Source organism: Theropithecus gelada, chromosome 8 (genome assembly GCF_003255815.1).
Source record: "Theropithecus gelada isolate Dixy chromosome 8, Tgel_1.0, whole genome shotgun sequence".
Lineage (NCBI taxonomy): Eukaryota > Metazoa > Chordata > Mammalia > Primates > Cercopithecidae > Theropithecus > Theropithecus gelada.
The window spans coordinates 52,871,847-52,884,583 of NC_037676.1; the positions used below are offsets into that span (position 1 = coordinate 52,871,847).

Consider the following 12,737-nt stretch of genomic DNA (forward strand, 5'->3'; position numbering starts at 1 on the left):
AGATCATTTAGGAATCACCACACTGTCTTCCACAATGGTTGAACTAATTTACACTCCCACCAACAGTGTAAACGCGTTCTCCACATTCTCTCCAGGATGTGTTGTTTCCTGACTTTTTAGTGATTGCCATTGTAACTAACGTGAGATGGTATCTCATTGTGGTTTTGATTTGCATTTCTCTAATGAGCAGTGATGATGAGCATTTTTTCATTTGTCTGTTGGCTGCATAAATGTCTTCTTTTGGGAAGTGTCTGTTCATGTACTTCACCAACTTTTTGATGGAGTTGTTTGTTTCTTTATTGTAAATTTGTTTAAGTTTTTTGTAGATTCTGGATATTAGTCCCTTTCCCTTGCCAGATGGATAGATTGCAAAATTTTTCTACCATTCTGTAGGTGGCCTGTTCACTCTGATGATAGGCTTTTTGCTGTGCAGAAGCTCTTCAGTTTAATAAGATCTCATTTTTCAATTTTAGCTTTTGTTGTCATTGCTTTTTGTATTTTGGTAATGAAGTCTTTGCTCATTCCTATGTCCTGAATGGTATTTCCTAAGTTTTCTTCTAGGGTTTTTATAGTTTTAGGTCTTTATTTAAATCTTTAACCCATCTTGAGTTATTTTTTGTGTAAGGTGTAAAGAAGGGGTCCAGTTTCAGTGTTCTGCATATGGCTAGCCAGTTTTGCCAACACTATTTATTAAATAGGGAATCCTTTCCCCATTGCTTACTGTTATCAGGTTTGTGAAAGATCAGATGGTTTTAAATGTGTGCTGTTATTTCTGAGGCCTCTGTTCTGTTCCATTGGTCTATATATCTGTTTTGGTACTAGTACCATGCTGGTTTGGTTACTGTAGCCTTGTAGTATAGTTTGAAGTAAGGTAGCATGATGCCTCCAGCTTTGTTCTTTTTCCTTAGGATTGTCCTCACTATGTGGGGATTTTTTTGGTTCGATATGAAGTTTAAAGTAAGTTTTTTTTTTTTTTTTTTTTTTCCAATTCTGTGAAGAAAGTCAATGGTAGCTGGATGGGGATAGCATTGAATCTATAAATTACTTGGCGCATTATGGTCATTTTCATGATTTTTATTTTTCCTATCCATCAGCATGGAATGTTTTTGCATGTGTTTGTGTCCTCTCTGATTTCCTTGAGCAGTGATTTGTAGTTCTCCTTGAAGCAGTCCTTCACATCCCTTGTAAGTTGTATTCCTAGGTATTTTATTCACTTTGAAGCAATTATGAATGGGAGTTCACTCATGATTTGGCTCTCTGTTTGTCTATTATTTCTTATAAGAATCCTTGTGATATTTGTACATTGATTTTTATCCTGAGACTTTGCTGAATTGCTTCTCAGCTTAAGGAGATTTGGGGCTGAGACAATGGGGTTTTCTAAATATACAATCATCTCATCTGCAAACAGAGATAATTTGACTTATTATCTTCCTATTTGAATACCATTTATTTCTTTCTCTTGCCTGATTGCTTGGTCAGAACTTCCAATACTATATTGAATAGGAGTGGTGAGAGAGGGCATCCTTGTCTTGTGCTGGGTTTTAAAGGGAATGCTTTTTGTTTTTTGCCCATTCAGTATGATATTGGTTGTGGAGTTGTCATAAATAGCGCTTATTATTTTGAGATATGTTCAATCACTACCTAGTTTATTGAGAGTTTTTTAGCATGAAAGGGTGTTGAATTTTGTCAAAGGCCTTTTCTGCATCTATTGCAATAATCATGATCAACAAAATGGATAGACCTCTAGCCAGACTAATAAAGAAGTAAAGAGAAGAATCAAATAGACACAATAAAAAATGATAAAGGTGATATTACCACTGATCCCACAGAAATACAAACTACCATCAGAGAATACTATAAACACCTCAACACAAATAAACTAGAGAATCTAGAAGAGATGGATAAATTCCTGGACACATACACCCTCCCAAGTCTAAACCAGGAGGAAGTCGAATCCTGAATAGATCAGTAACAAGTTCTGAAATTGAGGCAGCTATTAATAGTCTACCAACCAAAAAATGTACAGGATCAGATGGATTCACAGCCGAATGCTACCAGAGGTACAAAGGGGAGCTGGTACCATTCCCTCTGAAACTATTCCAAACAATAGAAAAAGAGGGAATCCTCCCTAACTCATTTTATGAGTCAAGCATCATCATGATATGAAAATCTGGCAGAGACATAACAAAAAAGAAAATTTCAGGCCAATATCCCTGATGAACATTGATGGGAAAATCCTCAATAAAATACTGGCAGACTGAATCAGCAGCATATTCAAAAGCTTATCTGCCATGATCAAGATGGTTTCATCCCTGGGATGCAAGACTGGTTCAACATACGCAAATCAATAAATGTAATCCATCACATAAACAGAACCAATGCAATGTTTTCTTAATAGTCAGGCATAGTGTACTCAGTAAAACGTGCTGTTACAAACATACCTTCAGTAATGTTGTGTTAAGATGGGGGAAGGGCATGTTCTACAGCTTGTGAGTAGGTCTCAGTCTTGTAGCTGGCCTGTGCCTCTGAATTGTGGCTTCAGATGTGCTGCTCAGCCACCTTCACTTAGGTGAGACAGGATGGTTGGAGGAGGTTAAAGTGGGGTATCTCCCTTCTCCAAGGTGAGTTAGCCTCTCATAAAATACCAGCAGGTTAGGCTGGTTTCTCCTGAGGGCAGACCTTGCTAAGAAGAACAGAGTGCCTTAGCTTTTGTTTGTTTCATGATCTATGGTTTTCTTTTTAATTATCTTGTCTTATTATCACACATAGTTTTAAAATTTGTGTGTATCTCCTCTACTGTAAGCACCATTCGAATCACAAATACACAGCAGTTCTACAGTTTTATGTTCCTGAATGCTGTTTAAAGACAATCCTAAATTACAACTTAGATTGACTTAGATTGTAAAGAATTCAAGAGTGAAGTTTAACTTGCTACTATTTTTAAAGCATGTGACCTTACAGATCAATGAAATGTAAGGAGTGTTAAATAATCTTTGATATTACACATAATCCACACTAAAATGCTTTTAAATAAGTAAAAGGAACCATTTAAAATACAAGTAATTCTAATTAGATGGGCGTACTTAAGGCCAAAAATATGAAGTAGACATTGCTACCTTATTTATCTTTAATCCTTGCCTTTAAGAGGCAAATGGATACAAAACACAAGTGAATCTTGCTTGGTTCAGAGATAGTGAAGGAATTTCCCCCATATTTAAATATATTCACATAACCAGTTATATAAATCTAAATATAAAAACAATCTCCAGTAAGTTTTAAGATGGCACTCACAGTCTTTGTGAAAAGTTGAACATTACTAATGAAGTCTAATATATATTTAGAAGGAGTGAACAGCAATAGAATTTACTGAATTGAAATAACTACTAAAATTCAAAAACTGAACATATTCATTTAACCACAAGCCAGTCTTAGTTTTAAATCAGAACTGCCCAACAAAATATTCTGTCGGTCATTCATGATCTGAATTCTGGTGTATGAGATCTCTTAAAGTACGGTAGACATAAAAAATTCATGGGAAATTTCTGTTTTGAATTAATAGGGCAGTGGCCAACTATTACTCATTAGTAGCATTTTTGAGATAAGCTATCAAGTCTGCCCTTTCTACCTTCTTCTTAATGCCGGCAACAATCACTTTCGTTCCAGGGATGTACTTCTTGGAATTTCTCCAAATACTTCATTAGTGTGTCCTCTCCCCAAGTGATGCCTTTGTTCTTATTGGCATCTGTGTAAGAGAATCCAACAGCCTGACCCATCTTCTGCCCAAAGATACCATGGAGATTAGGCCCAGTCTTGTGCTTGCCTCCTTTTTCCGTGGTGCGGCATGGGACACACTTCTGAACAAAAATCTTCTTGCCTTTCTCAACATCACCCATATTTAATTCTCTTTTTAGTCTCTGGCATAATGAAGGTTTCCTTTCTGAAGCCAGACATCACACACTATTGCTTTAGCTATTTTTAAAAGTTTTCCCTTCCCCCTACCAGCAGCATAGGGGACTTTTCTCCAAAATCCAATACGAGAATCTGGTCAAGGTCCTGGAGGTAAAAATTACAAAAGTGTGGAGACACTGATGACTGTGTTCCCCTAGAGTTCTTATGTCTCAGCCTTGTCCATACTGAGCCTCCAGCAAGTCATCAATAATAATTCAGGTTTCTCCACTTCAGCACCAGTTTCTGCAGAGGTTTTTACTCAGTGATTTCTGTTCCAACAATCCGTGATTCTTGGAATATGACTGTCTGTCCTTCCAATTTGGATGACAGTGGTTTTCCCCAGTAGAGATGAGGAGAGTTGTTGATTTTTCAGTTCCTTTGGCTTTTTACTTGTTGCTAGGATGGAGTAGCAACTTCTAGGTTCTTACACATTGAACTGGAAACCTGAAGCTCCTGATACTTGGAGTTTTAGAAAGGGAGTGTTTAGTTTCTAAGTATTCAGGGATTTATCTTTCTGGAGTTGATTTTTAGTCTGATTCCAGAGAACATACTCCATATGATTTCATTTTCTTCATACTCTATATCATATACTACATAATTTTGGTAAGGAAATTGAGGAAGACACAAATATATGGAAAGAACCCAGAATTGCATAGATTCTCTTCTGGCATCTCTATTGTTTTATTGGTTGATATGCCTATTTTTATTAGTATTATACTGTTTTAATTCCTAGCTTTGAAATACAGTTTGAAGTCAGGTAGTGTGGTGTCTCCAGCTTCACTCTTTTGGCTCAAGATTGCCTTTATTGTGTGTGTGTGTGTGTGTGTGTGCACATGCATGTACTTTTAAGAGAAAATTGTGAAAGATAATTCTGTGTTCAGGGATTGGAAAAATTAATGTTGTTAAAATGTCTATATTACCCCCAAAAGATTAATAGAGTCATTACATTTTTTACCAAAATTTCAATTTTACTTTTTTAGAGATAAGCTCTAAAATTAATACAGAAACACACACACACACACACACACACACACACACACACACACACACACAGACAAATAACCAGGGCAATCTTGAGCCAAAAGAATAAAGCTGGAGTTACCACATAACCTGACTTCAAACTGTATTACATAGGTATAGGAATTAAAACAGCAGAATACTGATAAAAAATAGATACACTGACCAATGAAACAAAACAGAGAGGCCAGAAAAGAACTGTGTGATTATGATCAATTGATTTACAATGGCCCCAGGAATACAAAATGGGAAAAGAACAATCTCCAATAACAGGGTGACAAGAAAATGGAATTTTCATGTTGAGGAAAAGGAAATTGGGTTCTTATCTAACACCATATATAAAAACAACTCAGAACAGATTATATGACTTTGATCTGGGCAATGATTTTTTAGATTTGCCTCCACAAGCTCAGGCAACAACAGCAACAACAACAAAAAATAAGCAAACAGGATTATATCAAACTCTAAAGCTTCCGCACAGCAAAGGAAATGAACAGAGTGACGAGGCGACTTATACCATGGGAGAAATATTTGTAAGCTGTACATGTGATAAGGGGTTAGTAATCAAAATATATAAGGAACTAAAACAACTTCAAAGTACAAAACAAACAACCCATTAAAAATGGGCAAAGGACTCATTTTGAGACATTTCTCAAAAGAAGACATAATAATGGCCAACATTTATGTACATGTGAATCTATGAAGCAATGCTTAACATCAATAATCCTTAGGAAAATTAGAAACTCAATGAGATATCACCTCATATCTATCAAATGGCTATTATTAAAATGGTGAAAGATAAGTGCTGGCAAAAGTGTAGAGAAAAGGGAACCCCTGTATACTGTTGGTGGCAATGTAAATTTATACAAGCCGTGTTGAAAACTGTGAAGAGCTTTCTCTAAAAACTGAAAATAGAGCCACCACTCTGTGTAGAGCCAGCAATTCCATTTCTGAGTATATATGCAAATGATTTGAAATAAGTATATTGAAGAGATATCTGCAATTCCATGTTAATTGCTGCTACACTCACAATAGTCAGCACATCAACTGACAAATGGATAAAGAAAATGTGGTATATTTGTACATAACGGCATAATATTCAACCTTAAAAAAGAAGGACATTATGTCATAGAAGAATCTGGGGGTCATTATGCTAAATAAAGTCAGCCAGACTTTATTTCTGGCTGACTTTCCATGTTAATTCCATGTTAATTGCTACTACACTCACAATAGCCAGCACATCAACTGATAAATGGATAAAGAAAATATGGCATATTTGTACATAATGGAATAATATTCAACCTTAAAAAAGAAGGACGTTATGTCATAGAAGAATCTGGGGGTCATTATGCTAAATAAAGTCAGCCAGACACAGAAAGACAAATACTGCATGTTCCCACTTATATGTAGAATCTAAACCATGGAACTCTCAGAAGAGAAGTAGTATTTACAAAGACTGGAGAATAGGGGGAATGGAGAGATTTTGGTCAAAAGGTACAATGTTTTGTTAGACTAGAGTAAGAAATGATCAGTATTTGAGGGGAAAAAATGCCCAAGCTTATTGCTAGGCCTTTGCAGACATGAGTGGGTATAGGGCCACTGCTTTTCTGTAGTATTTGGCTAAAGAATATCAATTATTGTATAACAGTTTCTGTCTTGATAGACTGCCCCTCTCAGGTCATGTGGCTAGAAGGAATAGGCATCTCTTGGGTTTATTGGTCTGCATCCACTGATATTTCTGGGTTTCCAGCCTCTCCACTGTCTTATTTGGGGGATATGACACAAAGAGGCAAACCCAGAGAACTCATCATTATGTGTTGTGAGGGTCCCGGGGTCTCTAGGTTCTCCGTCTGCCTGCCTCTCCTCTCTCTTTCAGGGTGTCCTTACATTTATTTTATTTATGTTGTCCAAGGTTTGTGATGATACTTAGGAAGAGGAATAGGGAAAAGTACATCTGTTCTATCTCCAACATAGTACTATGTTTATTTTTAAACAGTTAATGCCATTTTTTAAAAGAAAAAATATTTGACTTACTTGGATTACTCTGATTGTTAATTTCTCAATCTTCATAACCCAAATGAATAGTGACAAAAAATATTTTAAAAGTTGACAATGGAAGTATAATTATGATATGGCTCTTGGTGTAACTGCTGAGTAGTCTGGAGGGAGAATTCTTAACATGTAGAGACATTGTTATGTAGGCTTATTTTGTAAAATAATGTTTTCTACAATGCAACGCCTAGATTTTCACCTTATTTTTACACAAATATGACTTAAATAAGAGTCGATTTTATGTGAGTAAACAATACTGAGGAATTTACATGGCTTAAGATAATTTAACCCAATTTAATTTTTAAACTGTTATTTCAAACCTCAAATGTTAAATAGAAAATACCTGTAAATTGCTACTAGATTATGAGTTGCAGTAGATTCTATTGAAGGAGAGATTGGAAACCCAGGACAGTTTGTTCTGGTGGAGGCCACTGTCTGCATAACAAGAAGTTGGTTGTCTCCATACCACCCTTACCCCATTAGATACCATACAACAGAACATTTTTCATCCTGAAAATATTAAACAACATTCATTAATCAAAGTCAAATTTTATATTTCTTGCTCTTTATCAGACTTTAGATAGGTAAGCAAATAAGTAACTGTGAGTGATGTCTAAAAGTACTGTTACTAAGATGGTTTCTTAGAGTATTTCAAAATTTTATGTGACTTATGATGGAAATTCTTTTTTGCTTTGCTTACTGCTGATTTGGGAATAATAATTGAAGGCTATCATTTTCACTTAATTTTATATAGCTTAATAGCTATTTGCATGTAAAACTTTCATCGGAACATATTATAAATGGAATGTTTGAGTATTTAAGCCTTCATTATGAGACCAGACTTGTTTTAGAGGGATTTAAGATTATACTTTACACATATTTCTACAGAAAACAAAACTTTATTTCGGGGTAGAAACAAATAATATTTACCACTTTGTCTTCATGTGTCCCCATCTCAAATATATTGATGGCAAGAGAATATACCTATTTATTAACAATGCCAAAACCGGTTGAAGTTGTTTACAGAAGGTTATTGGGAGATTTTACTTATCTGCTGCCCACATGTCCTCCCATGAATCCAAGAATTCCAACAGTATGACAAGTAATTTGCAAATCTTTGAAAAATTATAGGATATAACATATTTAATAAAGTGCTATATTTTAAAATCACCATCTGGATATGATATATTTTTGAAGTTATTAATGTCAATAAAAGACCATAACCCAAAAGAAATAAATTATTAATAAGTGAAGAGATTCTATTTCATCAAAGTTAAAAAGAAAAGGTGAGCCAAGGTGTGAAATATGGGTCTGAAAATGTGGTTAAATGTGGAGGCTGTTACAATGGTTCCTTCCTTTTGAAAATTATCTAAGCACTGGTGAAAATGGTTCAGAATGGACTTAGAACTTACCATATGTGATAATAGGGAAATATTTTCAATAAAACATGCGTTAATTTAACAATTCATGTACAAATACCCAGGCAAATACATACTAACCAGCGCTTATTTAACAAGAAAAAAATGGTTTCTTTGGGGAACATTATTGCTTGAGCTGCCATATGTATTATAACATTAAACATTCTAAATAGTGCTTAATTCCTTGTTTGTGAGAAAGCATCGGAAATACTGAAGAAAGTCGTGTGGGTTTACATAGGAATTGAGAGAACTTTACTTTATCTTTTTACTGTTGTTGTTATTGATATATATAAGACTAATGTCATAATAAAAAAGCCTTTTATACTTTCTTCCTCTTTTAGCAAAAATTCATAAATTCTTACTTCATTACTCAAAAAGCTTAATAAATTTCCCATCTGTTTTCCAAAGCCTCGTTAAATTTCTCAGAGCTTCCCTAGTGGAACAGGGGAGTGGTTCTCAACTGAAGCCTTGAGCAGTAATATAGGTGTTTTTTTTTTTTTTTGACAAGTTACAAAAGCTTATTTTATTGCTACTGAAAACTTAAAAGTCGTTTCTATATATGATATGCATATAGACACTAATACATCTAGAATTACTGATATATTCTCACAGTTGTTTATAACTAAATATTCTGAGTCATAATATTTTTATTTACTACCTCTAATATTATATGTTTATATATATGCATTTTTCTTCAATTATAATTGGACTTAACGTGGTGAGATAATCCCCTGATTTCAAAACCTGCTGTGTTCTACATGCATTCATGTAGCTTTATTCATTGAGTTTCATGATAATTCCCCTTATGGAAATAATGTTAAAATATTTCCTAAACTAGTGTACAAAGCATATTCATCTAAAGTACTGAGTTTGAGATCTGAAAGTCATGGTAGTGCATTTTGTACAGTACATAAGAGAAGGGAAAAGAAATTTGCTTCTCTATTTAATGGAACAGTGCAGAACTTGGGAAGATTTTTAAATAGAGTTATCTTCGGAGGCTCTTTTTCCCCAAACATCTCCTTGCCCCAAGTTACCACCATCTCAGTTACTACATCATAAGAGAAATTTTCAAATATATTAAGTATTAGTGAAATTCAAGTCAGAAATTGAGGATTGACTCCCATTAATACTACTTTCTGGCTAGTCTCTATAAATCTTCATTTTCTCATTGTAAATTGTGCATTAAAGCACCTACCTTAAAGGGTTACTCTAGAGGGGAAAAAAAAGTTTCTTATTTGAACGTAAGGACTGAATACATAACACGATTAATGGAACCCTTTGGATGCTCAGTTTTTCAAAGCTCCTGACTGAAGAATTCATGATGTGTTGTTTGCATTTCAGAAGAGGAAGGCCGGTAATCTAAATGAATCCCTGTTTGGCACTTGAGTCTTATAAGTAAGGTCTTTTAATATTCACAAGACTGGGTAGGTATTTGGGATCGAGGCTCTCTTTCTGTCTTGTAAATAAAGGATCAGCTTTCAGTCTGTCTGGCTTTCCACAATCTCTGACTCCCTCTGGTATCTGAAACCAAAGGTTTTCTAAAATTCCAAGATCCCTTTTCCTCTCATTTCCAGCTGTACAAGGCACTGGCTGTTTAGACTACAGAGAAGACAAACGAGGTTGAGATAGAGCATCTGCTTCATAGCACAGGTCTTGCAAAAATTTGTGTATGGAGTACTTCATGCTGTAAAATAGGCTGAAGTAGATAGAAATAAGTTAGGGCAAAAACTGAACTCACATTTGTGCAGGTGTGTGTTTATGTATAACTTCCATAATAGCTTATTTTATGTGAAATTTTATTTCAAACTAATGATTGAATTGAGAACAGGAATGTGTGGTAAAGAAGATATCTGGACAAGATAGTGTCTCTCTCTCTCTTAGAAGAGATTTTAAACTCCTGGGAATCACTGAGGATTCTGAATTATTTTTATTTTTCATAGATATGTTTTTTCTCCTTGCATATATTTTTCAAATCTCCTACTCTCCATCATAATAGTGAATTTCTCTACCCATTTGTAGAGACATCTCTACTACATTTTGTCACTCATGGTAGACTGTAAAATTTACATTAACATCTTATAGATGAAACAAATCTATTAACTGCCTCCAAAGTAGTAGCTGTCAAAGGGAACATGCCTATGGTATGCAACATTTTGTTTTTTCCTTTTTGTCAAAAGTAATCATTTACGAAGAGAAGAATTGTACATAAATTTTTAGTTAAGCTACCTATTTAAGAACATTTTGAAAATCAGAATTTTAAAGTTGAAGACCTTCTGGAAGCAATTTCCCAGGAGGTAAAGTAACAAAACACAGAGTGTAGTAACCAAGTACAGTATTATGTTCTCATAGGTAATTGTAGCAAAAAACACCATCATCGTGAAAGCATTTAAGGTTAGAAATAATAAATTGCATTTCAACCGGAAAAACAGAATTATCCTGAAGCTATACATATGTCTATTTATAATTATTTGCACAATGAAGTAAGACTAACTGTATAAATTTAGGTCTCTCCATGCCCCAAGTAAGTTTCTTAACTGCAGTTGTCATGCCACCTTAACATTTACAGACACAGGTATCAAGATATTGGCTGACATATTTATATTCACCAAATAATTTAATATGAGAAGATCAGTGTAAACATGATATGAGATACAAATATCTTATTTACATTAATTTGAAAGAAATAAAGCAAAATTTTATTAAACATTGTTCTATTACATCAAGATCCTAAAAGAACGTAAAAGATTTTGAAGCAAGCAGTTTAGCAGAGATAGGCAATGTAATAAGTTTCTATTTTTATTTGCCAAACTCAGTAATGGGGATCAGGAGATTGAGATACATAATAAACCAATAACCCAAATCACAAAGAGTACAGGTTATAGTCCTTGGAAACCCATAAAGTAGAGGAAGAGAGTAAAGGATCAAAACAATAGGTTGGATTCTGATATATGCCTATAAACGCTGGAATGCAAATTAATTGATACTTACAGACCATAAACATTTTGCAAATTACTGTGCCTTAGGCATTTTAAAAATCAAAAGTGAATGTGGCCTGGATTTTCAGAATGGCACACTAAGGACTTCTGAAATTCCACTCTTCTGGAAAGGCAATGAGAAAATATTCACAATTATCAGAATCAATGTTATTCAGAATTGTGAAATAAATGTTTGGAGTAACCATACAGCATTTTTTAAAAACAAAACAAACTTCAAGTTTTGGTAAGAATGGAGAGCTTCCTACTACCCTGTCCAGACAACCACTGTGACCTTGAAAATATGCATCCTAGAAAACATGGTAGCTAGCTATAAGACCCAGTACCTCAGAACCCACTGAAGGATATGGACTGGGCTTGCAGATTCTAAAAAAGCACAATCCCAAGAAAATCATAATCATCTGACTTATCTGGAAGCTCCCTAGAGAAATCAATTTGCAGGCTGCTATGGTTTTAATATGGCTTATCCCCTCTGAAACTCATGTTGAAATTTGATTCTCAATGTGACAGTGTGGGGAGGTGGGGCCTATTGGGAAGTGTCTGAGTCATGGTGGTAAATAATGCCTTCTTGTGAGAATGGGTGGATTCTCATTCTAGAGGCAAATGGATTAATTCCCATGAGAACTGGTTGTTAAAACAAGTCTGGCTCCACAAGTTTCTCTCTCTTACTTCCTCTCTACTATGTGGTCTCTTTGCATAGTCCCACTTCACTTCCACTTTCTTTCTTTTTTTTTTTATTGTGAGATATTATTATTATTATTATTATTATTATTATTATACTTTAAGTTCTAGGGTACTTAGCAAACTATCACAAGAACAGAAAACCAAACACCGCATGTTCTCACTCATAGGTGGGAACTGAACAATGAGATCACCTGGACTCAGGAAGGGGAACATCACACACCGGGGCCTATCATGGGGAGGGGGGAGGGGGGAGGGATTGCATTGGGAGTTATACCTGATGTAAATGACGAGTTGATGGGTGCTGACGAGTTGATGGGTGCAGCACAGCAACATGGCATAAGTATACATATGTAACAAACCTGCACGTTATGCACTTCCACTTTCTACCATAAGGTTAAGCAACCTGAAGTGGTCACCAGATGTGGCTACCCCACCTTGAACTTTCCAGTCACCATAATCAGAGACAAATAAACTGCTTTTTTGAAAGATAAATTATCCAGTCTCAAGTATGCTGTTATAGCAACACAAATGGACTAAGAAAATTGGCATGCAGAGTAGGGTGTTGCTCTACAGATAACTGAAAATGTGGAAGTGGCACTGGAATTGGGTAATGGCTGGTGTCTGG

The 12,737-nt window shown here is 35.1% G+C and overlaps 1 protein-coding gene and 1 pseudogene across 3 annotated transcripts in view; one reads left to right on the forward strand and one right to left on the reverse strand.

The window, feature by feature from the left end:
- SNTG1 (syntrophin gamma 1) overlaps positions 1 to 12,737 on the forward strand; it is an 883,016-nt gene that overhangs the window by 844,926 nt on the left and 25,353 nt on the right. The window lies entirely within an intron of this gene.
- Positions 3,575 to 3,893, reverse strand: LOC112630044 (annotated as a pseudogene).